Source organism: Micropterus salmoides, unplaced genomic scaffold, assembly GCF_014851395.1.
Source record: "Micropterus salmoides isolate LMB-PRFRI ecotype aquatic unplaced genomic scaffold, ASM1485139v1 Ms_hic_scaffold_21, whole genome shotgun sequence".
Lineage (NCBI taxonomy): Eukaryota > Metazoa > Chordata > Actinopteri > Centrarchiformes > Centrarchidae > Micropterus > Micropterus salmoides.
In genome coordinates, this window is record NW_024041262.1 from 9,684,223 (window position 1) to 9,702,053 (window position 17,831).

Genomic DNA, 17,831 nt, shown 5'->3' on the forward strand with positions numbered 1-17,831 from the left:
TTTGAAGACATTCCCAGGGGTCTACAAAGTTGTGTCGGCCATTTTTCCCAACTTTCTGACATCTGACCATCATTATAACTGATCATCTACGTGCCTCAATTCTGTCAAAACATGAATGTACATTACATTACCAAAATGGTACCAATGCTTTGGATATGAGTTATGTTCTTAAATAGGAGATATAAGCAGCAGTTTAAAGCTGAGCAAGATGTTCAGAGTGTCAAGCACAACCTAGGAATTTGGTTCACAATGTTATGGTGTCATGCTTTTTAAAAAAGTTGCTACAACTACTTTTGCAGTGACAAGTAGTGGCATAAGATAAACCGTGCAGCTTGTAGTCACTGGAGAAGATCCACTCATGGGCAAACAGCCTTGTAAGATGCTTTGTGAAAAATGCTGGAGGGCTGCTGTAAAACCAAACCAGTTTTCCACATTGATGCACCCGGCGAAGGACTCCTGTATAAACAGGAAGGTATATTTCACTTCTGAGAGAAAGAAATAAACCTGCAATTTTCACTGCTACATGTTCATGTAGCATGTTCAAACACGCATAAATCGGCTCGCTCAGTGCGCCAAAGGAAACAGATGAAGAGATAAAAAACACCTGCAAAATGACACCATACACACAGACACCTACCACATTTACACTTACATACACAGAGTGGCGGTTCACACCAGATGAAACATCTTCCTGGATGCTGTCAGTCCTGTTCCTGTTTAGATCTTTTGTGTGTGTGTGTGTGTGTGTGTTCTACTTTCGCCTTCAGACTATGTGAGGCACTTTCATTTGCAATTTTGAGTGTCAGAATCAGGACAGCTTTTCACATGAGGTGCGTTGAGTTTACAGTTCAGATTTAAATTAATATCATCATCAGATTTTTTAAAAAGTGGGAAATCCTTCAAAGAGTTTCCCAAAAAGAAATAGTCAAGAATGCATGAACAGGCATTTTTTTTTAGTTAATTCAGAAAAGCAGCAGCAGATTAGTCATCCCTAATTGTAACAGCCTTTACATGCATGTGCCAAAATTTAACATGGTTTGCCAACCCTCTTAGGCCCATTCAAGCAGAAGTAATGTTTTTCAAATTTGTTAGGAGATTGCAATGAAGTTGATGTTTTGCAGAAAATATTCCAGTGTTCATTTGCTATGTAAATGCGCAAATGCAGGGTTCAATCAGCAGCTAACGTTCAGTTAAATTACATTCAGTCAATTAGATCCCATTCAACCTAAAGAACAAGCCAATAAGAGGCTTCCACCAGCTTCAGCACAGAATGAAATTAAACACAAAGGAACGCTAGATTTCTAGATTTCTTTGCTGGAAGTAACTTTTATTATTTATTTTGTGGGAACCTCATGATGAGATAAAAGCAATTTACAGTTACTAAGAAAGTGAGGTAGAGTCTGGAAGGTCCTTACAGATACAAAACTGTTATGTGTGTGTCTGTAAGAGTGTAGTCTGATTTTTTATATTGTTTTCCACACTCCATTAACTCAACTGTTAATAAGTGAGTCTCTGTGTACAACTGAGCACTGCCCATCACAGGTTCAAACCCTGGCCACTAATCCGGTCTCGCTCAGTAGGAGCTCCGTCTGGCCAAGCAAGGTGTGTGTGTGTGTGTGTGTGTGCTCCTTCCATCTGCTCCACAGGTCTGCTTCCTATCGTCTTTCAAACCAAAACAAATCCTTGATGACACGGGTCAGTAGTTTAATTGTATCTGCGGGATTTCTGTGTAGCCAGCACCAGAAAGTGCCCCCTTCATCTCAACACCAAAAGGACACTCAAAACGATTAATCACTCTTATACCCTGCGTGTGTGTGTGTGTGTGTGTGTGTGTGTGTGTCAAGTATGGTGTGTGCATGCAACTTTGACTTGATTTACTACAGCATTTTAAAGAAATTTGCCAGTGGGTTACAAGGTATTGAATGCCTTATGGTCTCTCTCTCTCTCTCTCTTACACACACGTACTTTGTTAGATCCATATTGATGGAGCTCACCTTGCCTTGGCCTTTCAGCCATAGTAGAGCAAGGTATCAATAAAACAACATGAATCAAGGGAAGATTGCATCTAAATCTACCTCTGGCAATAATACCCTATGTGTATATAGGGCCTATGCCTTTGGTGTGTGTCAGACAGAGAGAGCGCGCAAAGTGTAATACACACACACACACACACACCAGTCCCTCTCACTTTCAGCATGTGACTTCTGTCATAACAACCTGACCAGAGGCTTCAAAAGAACTTGGGATTTTAATTTGAAAGGCTTAGAGGCCAGTCCAGATGTGTAAAAGTCTCCCTGTAAGCACACGTTATGCATTAACTGACAGTGTCACACATGGGTGTCCCATGTTAGCATCGGGAGACCCCACCCAGAGACCCATGTGTGCTGCAGCGCCGTTAAAAATAAAACCTGCAAACCGTGAAGGAATGCCGACTGACAGCTCGGTGCCCGGTACACACAGGGAGGTGCGCACAGACTGGCAGCCCGTGTGTGAAGCGACAAGGCTCGGTATGTGTTCCCTCGCTTACCTTCAAACAGAGTCCGCTTCCTGCAGCCCAGCACAGCACCGACGGCTCCTCCGGTGAGATGCTAACGCCGGTCACTTCATAAGTTATCCCTCACACACACATACACATCACGCGGGGCACGAGGCAGAGTACTTTCTCTATCGAGCTCCAGATGTTAGAGAGGGCGGGGCTGCGTCCCATAAAGATGTGAAACATCAGCCGAATGAAACCTCTGTTCGGTATGAGGCACACCGGGTCCTCTGCATCTGTCTGCCCGCAGCACCAGCTCAGTTTCAGTTTGACTGTGGAGCTCTCTGTGGGTCCGCCCACGCTGCTGCCGCCGCCGCTGGATGACAGGATGCCAACGACCGACCTGACTGCCGCTCTGCCGGTGTGGGCCTCACGGCGTCCCCTCACGGTAAGCCGAGCAACTGCAGCTGTTGGAAACTGTATAGTATAAGTGCGATTGCAGGCTTGTTGTAATTATAAGGTTTTATATAATTGAGTAGCAGCAAAGTGTTATGTAATTTGTTTACTGTCTTCTTCATTATGAAATACACATAATGTCATGTATTATGTCATGCAACACACACTATTTTGTGTTACAGATTAACCTTAAATCTATAGTCCATAAAACCTGGACTGTTCCCTGTTAAATATGCCAAAGATAATAAGCTACTATTATTTGTTTAACTCTTTTGCAAACATACTCCTGTTGGGGTGTCAGGATGAGTTCTAATTTTTACCTTGACAGCAAATCTGAGTCTGAAGAATTGCCTTCACCACTGGAGGAACTGTATTCTACATGATATATTCCGTAGTAAGTTCAAGCTGAATCCTCAGCTCAACATGTTTTAGATGTTACACAAAACCTCAAGAATGATCATATAATCCTAAACTGTTTCAAACGTTATTGTATTATATGCATTAAGAAACACTGTGGACAAGAAGAGCCAGACACAGATGTCTGAGTCACCTGGTCAGCTAGTGTTCATTTATTTCCTACACCCAATTTTTTCCAGTCTATCACAGAGCTTCCTTCAACCCCCTGAATCTTCTTAGTTTCCTCATACAGCCAACATCAACCTTTGATGGCTTCATCTGCGTCTGACCACCATCACTCATCACCGCCTCTCACCACTGTGTTCAGTCACTGCAACAATGTGGCTGTCAAATGTGAAAAGATGCAGCACAGGGTATACTGCTCAGTGCAAGGGATCATATTTGTGGTTATAGATTGTGCTCTATACAGGCTCAGACAGGTGTTTCTGGGTGTGGTAGGGATGAATTCTCACTTTGGGTGTGGAGGTGAATACCTTTAAAAATAAAAGATGTAATTCATGCCTTATGGCGATAGAAACAATAAAATACAGGCAGGATGGCTGTGCTGTTCTGAACTCATTTGTATTTAGATTTAACCTTGCTGAGGTGGTAACCTGACTTGCAAACTCAAATCACAAATACACAAATGCCCTCCAATGTATACGTTGAATGTCACCAATATTTACTTTTGTAAATCCTTATTGACAACTGCGGCCATTTTGGCAGCAAGGAGTTGTTTCTGTATCTGTGGAATTTCTTAACATTCACTTGAGAAAATAAAAAAAGCTGCAGAGCTTTCAGTACGTTTGGTCACAAATAATTTTTATTCTAGTGTGCACATGTTCTGTATGTCTGCAAATTGTGTCTCTACATATCAAACACACGTTTTGCTCATTTTATCCTCAAATTTGATGTGTACATTTAACCCCCTTGGTTTTACGGCAAATCATGTTTTGGCAGTTGCTTTATCACAAAACGCAGAGCAAACATTCTCCAGTGTGTCGTCACATACTTACCTGTTTCTCTGTTGAAGAAATTACTTGGATGTATTTTAAAAAGCATCTGGTTTTGTGCTGTAGCCCTATGTGAAACAGATATGTGTGAGTGTGTATGCGTGTTCACATATGTAAAAGCGATACAGCGTGGTTTTACTGCTTTGATTTTTATCTCTGTTCTCTACAGGGCCCAAGGAGCATCACTATACATATTGCTGCTTTTGGAGGGTTGGACTCAAAAACCAAAGGAGCACTGCAGACTCATAACTGTCTTATTAATGTGGATAATGCAGACATTTGCATAGTGTACATGAAAAGGAAAGATCAAGCTAGAGAGAACTGGAGTCTCAGCGGGGGAGTTTCACTAAAAGCATCATGGGTGCAACAATTTGGCCCCATAATATCTGACATTATATGCCATTGACCTGCCAGGCAGGAACTGCAGATGAAAATGAGCCTGTGTATCTGGCATATTTCCATGATGGACCCAAGTAATTAATGTTAATTAATGTGCATTGTCCCTTCTTAAACAAATTAAACATGCGCATGTATAGGACAACAAACATGTCTCTTTGTTAGGGCTTTCTTTTTTTGTTTCTAGTAGGGCCAATATGTAGAACTTGAAAACTGTAAATGTGGAGTATTACAGTTAGTAGGGAACGAAGCAAGGAGTGAAGTGTGCACCATTCTTTCACTAGCTAAAAGTCACCCTGACTTAATTAATTTTGCATAACAACATAACTAGTGTGAAATTAAGATTTAACCAATAATCTGATGCATGTCCAGCTCAACTCAAAATGTTCTATGGGTAAAGCGAATATATTACAGTGCCCTTCAGCGGCCACAAATCTGCCACCTGTATCCTGTAGCTTATTCAGTGAGAGTAGCAATAACTTCCTTTTTAATTATTGGTGTGAGTGTGTAAATGATGTGTGTTTGCAGGTGTGTAAATGTAAGTGCATGTGTATATTGTGCTTACTGAGCATTGCAGAGAAACCACGTTTCCTCCTGATGCCTCAGTTACATGGACCACTGCTTCACTTTAAAACCGACCTCCTCCTGCTGGAGGCCAGAACAGGAAGCAGTGCTGGCAGACTCTCTGACAAATGGGCCTCTTTTGGGAGGGACTCAGCCTGAGCTTTTATACATGTGAGTTACCAATAAAGACAGGAGGAAGGCCCCTGTGCAAGGATTGTATTTTGGGATTGATTTATTTTAATATATTTTATATTTCAGTACTTTCTTTAGAGGTTTGGTGCATTTTTGTTTCACTTTTAGATTATTTTGTGTCAGTTGCACTTTCAGTATGTTTAGCAGGTTTACTTACACTTCACACGTGCACACAGAAATCTGCCTACATGCTGCCCATGCCATGATGACTTGGAAAGGAAATACTATTTACTGCAGCACTGCTCTTTGATGTGTTAAGTGAGAGTTGTTATGTTACGTGCTGGACATACAGAGAACTGTTTTCCTTTTGTAAAACATGATTACAATGCATAGCTGCAGGAAGCAAGTTTTAACGTTAATCAGTTGCGGCAGGAAACAGGAGTTTCATGCTTTGAGAAGCTTTTAGAGACTTTAAAGGGGAACCTGTTAATCCAAATGAGGAATTAATGACCATTTTCACGCTGCTGTTTTTAAATTTTTAAATAAATTTTGGTTTGTTTTGTGCAGAGGATTTAGCACAGTGTTGGGGTCACGTAGGATCAGGTTTGGTTATTGGCTGTATATCAGAGATATTCTAGAAATATTGATAAAATTATTGTTATCAAAATGTATTAATTGTCATTAATAAATACGGGGCACCACCCTGGAATCAGGGACCAATAACCAAATATGAAATCAGTCTAAAAAGGATTTATTCACCTATAAATTGTAAATAATCAAACATTATCATTCATTGATAGGTGAGTTTGAAGAGTGAGTCCGTACACTGGCCGTCAATACAATAACCACAAACAACGACTTCTTAAAATTATAACAGAATTTATTCACTATAGCAAATAAACACTATCATCTAATCTAAGTCAAACAATCAACAATTGAGAAGGGAGTGTGTGTGTGTGTGTGTGTGTGTGTGTGTGTGTGTGTGCCTGTGTGTGCCTGTGTGTGCCTGTGTGAGTGCGTGGATGTGTGTGCCTGTGTGTGTTAGAGACCTGTGTGTGTGTGTGTATGCGTGACCGGAAAGGGAGAGAGAGAGAGGGAGGGAGTATGTATGCACATGTGTGGGGGTTTGCCCAACACCAGGCCCAAAATGGCGTCTATTCTCTCTTTAGGCTATGCGGACTACAGAAATGGCAGTCACGTGGCGAGTGAGTGTATATAGTGATTAGTTCAAGGAAAGCAGGGAAAACAGTGAGATGATGACAGATGATGATGCTGTGGGTTTACTTATCATTTTGAATTACAACGTAGCTACACCCGGCCATACAGCATGCACAATGAGTTTTCTTCAATGGGCGTATGCTGACATTGCTTTAGGCAGAGTATAGCGATGGTGCACACACGTGGAAAATAAAGCACAGCAGTATCAAAAGCAGAAATTCATGCTGTGTAATAGTGTCGTAACTACCTATTATCAACGAGACCCGCTAGTGGTGTATGCTCGACCTTTAACTTTGATAAAGGATATTTAGCGATCACTTTCACAGACGGCTGAAATCTGTAAAAACCCCGGTCAGCTAGTGGCCGGGATGATGTTAACACAGTGTGCTTGAGCAAGTAAAACACAGCAATATCTAGCCAGAGGTATTTCTCTGATCGGATCCTGCCGAGGCCGGGTTACCGCTCGGTAGCGGGTTCACGGCACTGTTCCAGCAGCAGCAGCGGGTGGAAACAGTCCAATCGACTCAAAATTAGGGAAGGTAGGCCGTGAGGTTATCTTCTTCCCTATTAAGCACAGAGTTTAGCTATCCGTCTTCTTCTGCAGGTAATGATCCCTCGTTAAACAACAAGGAATCTCAGGATCCAAAAGGTGAATGTGTGTTTACACACAGAGAAAGAGGAAGAAAACGAGGAAAGGTAACAGAGCAGCGCTCGACCAGCGAGTTTGAGTCTGTGTTCAGGAACAAAAGAGAAAAATAAAAATAAATCAACGTTGAGAGTGCCTTCTATCACTGCTCATGCAGTTGTGGAAAGACAATGTGCTGGCTGCGCTAAGGCCTACTTATACCTGAGGGGGGCGCGCCGGCTGTGTTACCAGGGCGACCTGCAGGATTACAAGCACAGCCAATAGTGGCTCTTCTTTTATGTCTGACTCACCATTTCGCAACTAGGTGTGAAATGGGCCTTGGTGCCTGTTTTACTGTCCTTTGTTTGAAATAACTAAAATTCAGGCTTTTTAGAGTTCAACAGGCCGGGGTCAGGCAGGAGCCCCAGTCTTTGTTCTCACATTCAACACGGCTAGAAGAATGTAATGTGTTTCTAATAAACAGTTTAACATTCACAGGCATCACCACAGTGTACACACAAGCAGCACATGCTAGAACAGAGGCTTTGTGAACACAAGGACGCAGGGCGAACCCTTAGCCTCACCCCAGGAGTTAACGTTAGCTCTTTGATGAGAGAAGTTAACTTAGCTCTTTGAGGAATGTAATTCACATGTTATACTCAAAAAACAGTTTCCATATTCTCAAAAGCCTTACCATAGTGTACACAAGCAGCACATGTCAAACAATGGTGTCTTGAACACCAGATGGGGGATTGTGGCAGCGTCAGCAGGCCCCTATTCCTCCATAACGGTCACTTGGCCAGTCGCTCCCTTTCCCATCCGCAGGTTGGCTGGCGGGGGGTGGGGGCCTGGACTCGTCACATGGATCACCTCCCTCTTCGTTTGCTGAAGAAAAAAGGATGCTGAGTAGTGTTGTGTTTTGTTTTGGTCTTATGAACGTTTTGTTCATAAGACCTAATCGTGTGTATGACTCGGGAGGTACGGGTTGTCTCAGTGAGTGATTCGTTCATTTTCACGCATGCGTGAAGGATCTTGGACTCTCACGTTCACTCATCACACGGCAGCTGCATGGGCTCCGTCAGCACAGAAAACAGAACTGATTAGTTCACAACTCATAGCAACTGTGGGTCTCTAGGTCTGAGTCGTTCATTTGTCACGTGACAGCTACTGTGGAGCAGGAATTAACTCACATGGGTCCTCCTCAGTCTTTCGTTCACTCGGCAGGCTGAGTGACTGCCGGCGCCAGAGAATGAGAGGCAGGTCGGCTGTCAGGTAACAGTCACTGGACTGACATTATATAGCTATTTTGTTAATTATGTGACATTTTATAAAGCATAACGTTATTACAGCGCAGTTATGTTGTGCTAAGTTATAGTTTTAACACAGCCGCACTATAACTTTAGTCCTGCTAGTGTTTAACATTACACCTAACAGCTGATGAGAGTTGTTCTGGGTCCATTTCAGAGCCCTGACGGGGTTCTTTTTTTTTTTTTTAAGCCTGTCCTGCCCAGCAGCCTGGTATAGAGTATGATGACGTGGATACCATATTGTGCCAGACAGATTTTACTTTAACAAGAGAGTATTAATATACTCCTTTGTCTGTTTTATTATTTATTTAATTATGTATTGATTTGTCACCGGGCCGGACAGGGGGGCAGACACGGGGATGGGGGGGCACAAACAGGCAGCACAGAGAAAGGATAAGACCCGCAAGAGAAGGGGGATGGAAGGTGGGGACAACAGGGAAAAGCAGTGGGAAACACCAATTGCAGAAAGCAACGAAACCTGCAATAGAACAGAGAGGGGGGCTTGGGGAGGAGAAAAACAACAACAAACAAACACAAACAAAAACAAACAATAAAAATAATAATAATAGTAAAAGACAACCAGCCGAACAGCAGCAATGAACAGCTGACATAGTAAGACAACTAAGAGAAAAATGAAAACAAGAAAAAGTCCAGCATACTAAATAAGCAACACAGCACAGCCACGAGAGCTGGAATAATAACAATTAATTTAAAGAAGTAACTGAAAGAAAAGCATCAGGAATAATTCTACCAGGGACAACCTAAATTTGTTTGTGTCTATGTGTGAGACTGATTGTGTCTGTGTGCGTGTGGGTGAATGTGTCTGTATGTATGTGTGTACATGTGTGTGCGCATAAGTCTGTTAAAGAATGTAGTTGTTAGTGAGAGTGGGACGCCACGACTGTGCCACACTTACCCCAGCAACAGGCAGGCAAGAACCCCAGTAGCCAATAGGGGTGGGAGAAAGAAAAAGAATAAATCAATCAAAAAAAACAAAGACTCCCAGATGCACCGCGATGCAAACGCGGAAGACCCCGACCCAAATGCCAGTTGACAACGTAATGCCGACAGAACGCAAAAAGCGCAACCTGCGGAAGAGCAGCGCCCGGACCGACCGCGGCGCGCATACAACATAGACCAGTGCTTCACCCCCACCCAGCACCCCACCGCCATGCAGCGAACAACGAATATGCCCAAATGCCACGCAATCATCAACACCAATGCACAAGTGACGAGCCCAACGCGCACACTGCGCGAGCACGGCGACACCCAATGCCCAGCAGCCCCCTGCGAATTCCGCGTGCGAGGTCGGGCAAATGAGAGAGAACAAACGGAACAACACAACAGCGAAAGCCAGCCGAGAGAAACACCAGCAGCAAGTCCCAGCCCGGCAGCAAACACGCCGCACAGGTCACCGTGCCAATAAAAGTCCGCCGTCCCCCCAACCAAAAAACTAAGGCCGCCGGTGCCAGCCGACATCCCCCATGCCCAGCACGCCCCCCGGCCGCCGTGCAACACCAGCCAAACCAGCAACGAGGCAAAATCAACTAGCTCAGCTGCATGCCACCAACAACCCACCCACCCGTCAAGGGCCGAGAACTCCAGGCACAAACCCAGAACAAACCGGAGCACAGCCCTGCCCCGCACCCACACTGCACATCCCGAAAACTAACTATATACCTCAGTATCCAGAGGGGTCCAACAACTGGCCGACAGAGAAATGGGGAAGCATGGATCCGAGGCCAACGAAGCAAAACAGGGACGCAAACAGATCCCTCCAAGCCAACGAGGAAATGCCTCCCCCGGACTCCAATGCACAAACTAAACGCCCAGCAGCCATCCAGAGACCCTGCCCAGGGAAAAAGCACAATGCATCAAGATGCATCGACAATCGCCCCACAATCCCACCGCAGCCCACCAAACCGCAATCGGATCAACCCGTGCATAGACCCCCACCCCCAGAAGCCAGGGCACCCTGCGACCCCCCAAAGCGCAAAGGACCCCAGACCGCATGTCCCGGGGGAAGCTGTACCCCGCCCCAAGGAAGAACAGTAGAAAGCCGTGCCGGGAAGCTCCCTGCCGCCAGGGAGCGATAACGCGGGAGAACCAGGCCAACGGTCCCCCAGCCCAGCAAGAGGCATCCCTCCCTACATTGCAGGCAGTGCCAGCAGCCCCCAAGGCCGATCTCATCCCCGGACGGGGGCCCAGCCCCCCCAGTCAAGCACCCCCAAGGAGGAGCACCAAAACCTACCCCGACAACGCCGGCCATGCGCCCCAGAGACTCCCGAATGCCCCCACTGTGAGAGAGCTGCCAGGGGGAAGCAGCGGGAGCCTCACCTCTGCCGAAGAGGGCCCAGGCGAGGAGAGGAGACAACGGGCCCCCAGGCCCAGGGACACACCACCCGCCCAGAAATGAGCAAAGGCCACAAGCCCGAGTCCCCAGAACCCTAGGTCAAGAGCGGGCCCCCACGCCAGGGGAGCCCCGAGCCCCCCCAGCCCACCCCAGATCAGGCAAGGCCGTCACCAACCCCACAGCACCAGGGGTAGGACACGAGGCCAATGAGAATCTCCCCCACTCCTTCAACCCCTCTGCCTGCCTCTGTAAATGTATTGTTTTGTGTTGGATGCATGTCATGGATTGTGAAGTGTTGTATGGTGGAGTAAAGATAAGGTGTGTGGTAACTAAGGTGCAATTAAAATCGGAGGGTAGTTGTGAAACAGGCACCCCACAACTGTCAGGTAGTGGAGCCTCCCATCGTGCCCCTCCCACCCCCCAAGCCCTCTGTGTCTAATGTGTAATTAGACACATAGACACAGACGGAACAGAATTAGATAGAATTGGACCCCGCCCAAGGACAGAACGGCCCAACAGCCCAGACCCGAAGGTCCGCCCACACCCAGGAGGCCATACCGCTCAGGCCAGGTCAGGCCAGAAGACCCCCACCCCCGCGCCCTTCCCTCCCTAGCAGCAACTTGGTGGCTTGATCCAGATCATTATTAAATTGGTTGAATTTTAATAAGAGTGTGTTTATTCACATAGTGTATCAAGCTTATTACTTCAATATATTTACTGCAAATCTGATATTAATATTTTACTCATGGATAAGGACGTTAGGCTACTGTATGAGATAATGATATTAATTATATACATAAGCCTTTATGTGGCTGGTCTGGTTGTATACTCGGGAAAGACTGTGAAAATGGAAGTAGTGGATTGCATATAGACAACATATTTCTGTGGTTTTTAAATGGTTTGAATTTGGTTGTGGGCCTATGGGGGTTTATATAATGATGATATACAGTAATCGAGAGGCGAATTTGTGCATTATACTTAGGGTTAGGGTTAGGGTTAGGTTAGATAGCAAGCTAGGCAGCCTTACGTGTTTCAGAACGGCGTTGTTTTTTAATCGCCCACTAGAGGGCTGCAGCGCCGCAATAACCAGCCTAGTTCAAATGAATGAAATGACTCAAAAAAGAATTTGTTCATTTTAATAAACGAGATTTGAATGAACAAATCTGTCAAAAGACTCGAACTTGCCATCACTAATGCTGAGGCAGTAGGGACACTGCTATTTATACATCACCCACGTATCAGTAGCAACGTCCTATTGGTCGGCTACGTGCACGATAAAATTTCAGTGGGCAAGTGTGTGCGTGTGATTGGAGGAGTCCAATAGAGCGCGGAGCCTTTGTGAGATAGAACTGGAGAGACAGTAGGAACAGGTAGACCTATGAGGGAGATTAACAAAGAAAATTAGTAATTTCAGAAAATTGACATGTTCATACACTGAGTGTTGCTAGAGGTAAATAATTGTTTAGTTATTGTTGATGTAGGCCTAAACTTACCAGCATTGTCAGCTTCTTGGACCAATGATGGAGGTAGAGGTGGAGGCTAATGGACCTATTAAATAATAAAAATAAATAAATAAATTGATTGAATTGAAATGACTTGTGCTTAGATCTGGAGGATATTATAATGCAATATATATTAGATTATTTAGATTCTCCACAATTCAACTCCTTTTTGTTCAAGGTCTACGTGTGAATGTTGCTTAAAAGAGGTCTGCAACAATGGCAGCAAGAAAATAAATAAAAGTCAATAAGTTGCCCATGACATACCAAAAACTTCAGACATTCAACCGCCCAGCCATTATACTTCACAACATATGAATAAAAGCAGTTGATTCCCATTTGATTACCAACATTAACTTATTGAGTTAATGGTTTATATATTGCTTTCATGTATTTATATATATTTTATGTATATTTTAGTTATGAAATACTTTATTTATTTATTTATTTATTTATTTATCTAGCATTTATTTCTGTATTTGTTTATTCAGTGATGCTTAAGCCAGGTTTTGTCCTCCATGAATGCAACCTTTGCTGAATTAGAGAATGGGAAGGATTCAAGAAAAAGTTGTGTGTGTGTTTTCTTTTAGGGTTTTTCAGTGTAGCAGTCCACATTTATGACTTACGACCCATGTTAGATGATTTCATTCAATGGGCAAGTAAAATCTATGATCATAAAAGTCTGGTATTATCTGAATTAATGTATTAATTAAGATTTTATTTCAATAATAGTTTTTTATTTATAAAAAATCCCAAATATTTGAAACTGTTCGCACAGTTGTGCACCGAAAACATGGTCATGAGCTTGCAGATAGAGTTTGTGGGGATCACTAAAACCTTAAAACCCCTGATTTCCTGTCCATTTTATAAAGAGTTCTGTATTAAAATGTGCAGTTGCAAAAAAATTAAAATGGCAAATTCAAATCCAAAAATCAACTCATTCCCTTTGATTCTCCCCCTGGTGATTGTCTCCATCTGGTGGTCATCTAATACTCAACTAGATGATGTCCATGCCCTGTTAGAGTGATAGTATGGCAGCTGATATGGTGCTGTGATGCGTGTTTGGTTCCACAATAAGTCAATAAGGTCTTGAGGCCCAAGCTGAGACCAATGTACTGAGACAGAATGAAAGACAGCAGGTCAGACCAGAGTGAGAAAAAGACACTGGACAGTGGCCATGGTTTGATCGCCATGGAGAGAGAAAGTGTTCTCCTGAGAGGCTTGTTGTTTGAGGTAACCACTGAGCTACACCAGTGTGACAGCTGGCGCAGGAAACTGGCCATATAAACATGATTTGTCAAGACTCACTGACATATCAGACTTTGCTTCTGCCTAGGATAACAAGAACCAGAGGGGAACAGTACTTGTTAGCCTACTAACCCGATAATAAATCACTTCTTTTGTATTGAATGAACATGCTAGAGATGCCCCAGTTAAACCTCGGAACAGTTCAGATTTACTGTGGTAGTTAACAAAAGCTCTAAATAACACTTACCCAACAATGAAAATCAAATAATAAACTGTGAGATCTGATCATCACATTACTTATTTGGATGATTCGACTACTCTGACAAAAAAAAAGGGAACATGAACCTGCTACGTAGACGTTGACCACTATTTGAAGGTATTTTGATTTCCACATGGTAATCTCAGCAACTGCTGAACTTAAAAAATACAACAAGTTACCAAACCTACCAAAGGCATTACAGCAGCTCTAATGCATGATGCTTTTTTGTCCTGTTAACCAATGGTTTTCCAGTGAGACTGAATGACTTAAGTGATTTGCTTAGATTAGACTGTCAACAGAGTGTTTGGTCAATCAAGATAGTAAACCTGTGCTGAAGGGCTCCAGTGGCGCAATCTGGTGCCTGGAGCAGAAGAGTTTTACCTGCAATTTAATTATCCAAATGATCACTCAGACAAATCTGCCTGTAATAATCCTTTCTGTTCTGAAACTTGACATAGCCCCTTCCTCTGTTTCCCTTATAAAATGAACTGATGGCAGATCAGCGTCTCTAATGTGAATATGACGGAATTTGGTTAAATCAGGTTCATCACAGTTTGTTCAGCTTCACTGTAAAGATCAGTCACAAGTATGTTTTTTTCTTGCTATGTCTTTTTTTCCAGTGCAAGTACTGCAAACATTCAACATGAAAAATAACATTCAAGCAAATCAATTGTAGCGGAGTTGTTCTTTTACAAAAATGAGAAGTGCGTATATGTGTCCTTTATAATGTATTAAAAGAAAAAACAAAATGAGTATAATAGTTTAATAATGTTGGCTAAAATTATGGTAAATTAGTGGTTTAAGATGCTTTCCTCTTCACTTTACATCATTGTAGCTGTGTGTCCTGCCTACCACTTTTAGACAAAAAGCATGACTGTGCATTTTTGATAAACTCATGAAGGCCCCTTGTTATGCTGAGTCAGCCCTCATCACTGCACTGGGTAACAGCTAGCAGCACAAGATCAAACAAAGTCAATTAAAAATATTTCATATTTCAAAAATGAAACACTGCATCTGTTGTAGATGTGTCCTGGACATTGCATGTTTTCAAACAATCTATTAAAGTTTAAAAGTGAATAACTCAAGAGACCAACCTCTTGTATCACTGTCACTGTTGACAGTTAAACTGTTAAAGCACAAGGGATCATGCAAGGTCACCATAATTACTGCAGAGCCTTCTGGAGCTGATGGGTGGCCGCTATGAGATAACCTCACTGGCACAAGCTACCCTCTCTCACCCGCACTGAGCTTATGCTCTCTGGTGGTGGTTGCTCCTGTCTTACTGCACAGACATCCTTAGACAACCTTCTGAAAAACCTCACCTGGAGCAGGAAATCTTTACCTGCAGCAGGTGAGGTGAAATGACAGCAGGCAATATAATGACCAATTTGGTTAAATCAGGTTCATCACAGTTTGTTCGGTTCCATTCTCACCTTAACAGGTCCAGCAAACCTTCACACATGGGTGAGAATGGAACGCCTTCCTGCCCTCTTTGTGATGGGAGAGGAAGAGGCTCCTCTGCAGCTGTCTCAAGACTTGGCTGATGGTTGCTACCGTTGGCGCCATGACCAGGTGCTGAAGGCAATTGCAGAAGTGACCACCACAACCCACAAGTCCAATAAACATCACCCCAGAAGAAAACCTTTTTCTCAAAGCTAGAGAGAAGTCCAATTCACTACCACAGACAACACCATGCCAACTCTCCACAGCCCCACACTGGCAGCTGGGAGTTGATATTGAAAACATCTAGAGTTCCCTGATCACATCACTCAAACAACACTCTGCCCAGACATGATCCTCTTCTCAGACTCCACCACCATGGATGACCATGTGGGGGCTGACAGTGCCCCAGGAAGAACACATGGGTGAGGCTCACAAGAGGAAACTGCAGAAGCCGAGGCTGGCAGGCTCTCTGTGAGACAAATGTAGTGGGCTGCCAGGGGCCAGCCGGGCTCTCACTCAGCAAAGCTCTGACTGTGTTTGGAATCACCGGGGCAGTACAGAGGGGGTTACTGAAACCGCAAAGAAAGCCATCGGATGGCTTTGGACAAAGAGGGCAGGCCTGTGGCATGTTGCTGCTGGGATGCGAGCCGGGACTTGATTAAGCCCCGGCAGAGTCACCTGGTTAATAGCATCTGAGCTCCAGTGGCGCAATCGGTCAGCGCGCGGTACTTATAAGACAGTAACCTGCAGAGTGATGCCGAGGTTGTGAGTTCGAGCCTCACCTGGAGCAGGGAGCTTTTACCTGCAGCAGGTGAGGTGAAACGACAGCACAGGCAATATAATTCAACTTCAAGTAGAAGATTGGGATTGATTAAGCCCTGGCAGAGTCACCTGGTTAACAGCATCTGAGCTCCTGTGGCGCAATCGGTCAGCGCGCGGTACTTATAAGACAGTAACCTGCAGAGTGATGCCGAGGTTGTGAGTTCGAGCCTCACCTGGAGCAGGAAACTTTTACCTGCAGCAGGTGAGGTGAAATGACAGCACAGGCAATATAATTCAACTTCAAGTAGAAGATTGGGATTGATTAAGCCCTGGCAGAGTCACCTGGTTAACAGCATCTGAGCTCCTGTGGCGCAATCGGTCAGCGCGCGGTACTTATAAGACTGTAACCTGCAGAGTGATGCCGAGGTTGTGAGTTCGAGCCTCACCTGGAGCAGGAAACTTTTACCTGCAGCAGGTGAGGTGAAATGACAGCACATGCCATCTAATGATCACTCAGACATATCTGTCAGTCTATAAAAATACATTCTCAATATTGACATAAGCCTCCATGTGTTTCCTTAAAAAAACAGACAGCATCTCTCATGTAAACATGACGGAATTTGCAAATAACTTGTGGTGCATTTGTTTCCTTCACAAAAATGAGAAGTGTTTATGTGTGTGTCACATGTAATGTATTAAAAGAACACGTCTAAAACAACTCTTGGAGCTCCAAGCCCTCATCCTCCTTCATGAACTCCTCGTCTCTTTTGACTTAATTTTAAGAAGCACTGATAAATGTCAGCTTCACAATGAATTCATTTCATCTCTCCATAACTGAGAGAGAAGCCATGCACACCTGCTGTTTACATTTTTAAATGCGATGGGCTTCATGTGGTTACTTTGTGTTTCAGAAGTACTAACCATGGTGATTGACAAAACTGAAAACAGTGTGTGAGGTGAGTCAAGATTTTGAGGCTGTATTCAATGGCTCCAGTGGTGTATTCGGTCAGCGTGTGGTATTTGTAAGACAGTAACCTGCAGAGTGATGCTGAGATTGTGAGTTCAAGCTTCACCTGGAGCAATGAGCTTTTAACTGCTCCAAAAGCAGGATTTTGAAATCAAGTCTTTGACATACAGGAAGCCAGTGTAAAGACCTCAGAACTGGAGTGATGTGATCCACTTTTTTGGTCTTAGTGAGGACTCGAGCAGCTGCGGTCTGAATCAGCTGTAGCTGTCTGATGGATTTCTTATGGAGCCGTGTAAAGACACCGTTACAGTAGTCGAGTCGACTGAAGATAATTGCATGGATAAGTTTTTCCAGGTCTTGCTGAGACATAAGTCCTTCAATCCTTGATATATTCTTCAGGTGATAGCAGGCTGACTTTGTAATTGTCTTAATGTGGCTCCTCAAATTCAGGTCTGAGATTTCTTGCTTGATTCGTGGTTCTTAACATTATAGATGGAAGCTGAGCACTGACTTTCAATCGTTCCTCCCTGGCTCCAAAAACAATAACTTCAGTTTTATCTTTGTTTAATTGAAGAAAATTCTGGCACCTCCAACCGTTGACCTGTTCAATACAGTTAATCAGCACTTCTATGGGATCATAGTCCCTTATGTATATCTGTGTGTCATCTGCATAATTATGGTAACATATTTTGTTGTTTTTCATAATCTGAGCCAGTG

General features: G+C 43.8%; 1 protein-coding gene, 1 long non-coding RNA gene and 3 other non-coding genes across 8 annotated transcripts in view; 3 read left to right on the forward strand and 2 right to left on the reverse strand.

Moving 5' to 3' along the window:
- Positions 1–2,832, reverse strand: part of rhbdf1b (rhomboid 5 homolog 1b (Drosophila)) — a 41,390-nt gene extending 38,558 nt beyond the window's left edge. For 2 of the 4 annotated variants that reach the window (XM_038735974.1, XM_038735973.1), the window contains exon 1: positions 2,528–2,832. The gene's annotated coding sequence lies outside the window, so the exon portion shown is untranslated. The remainder of the gene's footprint in view (positions 1–2,527) is intronic. The other 2 variants (XM_038735976.1, XM_038735975.1) reach the window with 2 other exon arrangements.
- Positions 2,833–11,939: 9,107 nt separating this feature from the next.
- LOC119915521 lies at positions 11,940–15,734 on the reverse strand. The gene is made up of 3 exons (XR_005446962.1): positions 15,376–15,734; positions 12,430–12,484; positions 11,940–12,312 (listed from the first exon to the last, which is right to left on the reverse strand). It is a non-coding gene; the product is annotated as an uncharacterized LOC119915521 (long non-coding RNA).
- A 347-nt stretch (positions 15,735–16,081) lies between these two features.
- Positions 16,082–16,175, forward strand: trnai-uau. The gene is made up of 2 exons: positions 16,082–16,119; positions 16,140–16,175. It is a non-coding gene; the product is annotated as a tRNA-Ile (tRNA).
- A 119-nt stretch (positions 16,176–16,294) lies between these two features.
- On the forward strand, positions 16,295–16,388 carry trnai-uau. The gene is made up of 2 exons: positions 16,295–16,332; positions 16,353–16,388. It is a non-coding gene; the product is annotated as a tRNA-Ile (tRNA).
- A 119-nt stretch (positions 16,389–16,507) lies between these two features.
- On the forward strand, positions 16,508–16,601 carry trnai-uau. The gene is made up of 2 exons: positions 16,508–16,545; positions 16,566–16,601. It is a non-coding gene; the product is annotated as a tRNA-Ile (tRNA).
- The last annotated feature ends 1,230 nt before the right edge of the window (positions 16,602–17,831 follow it).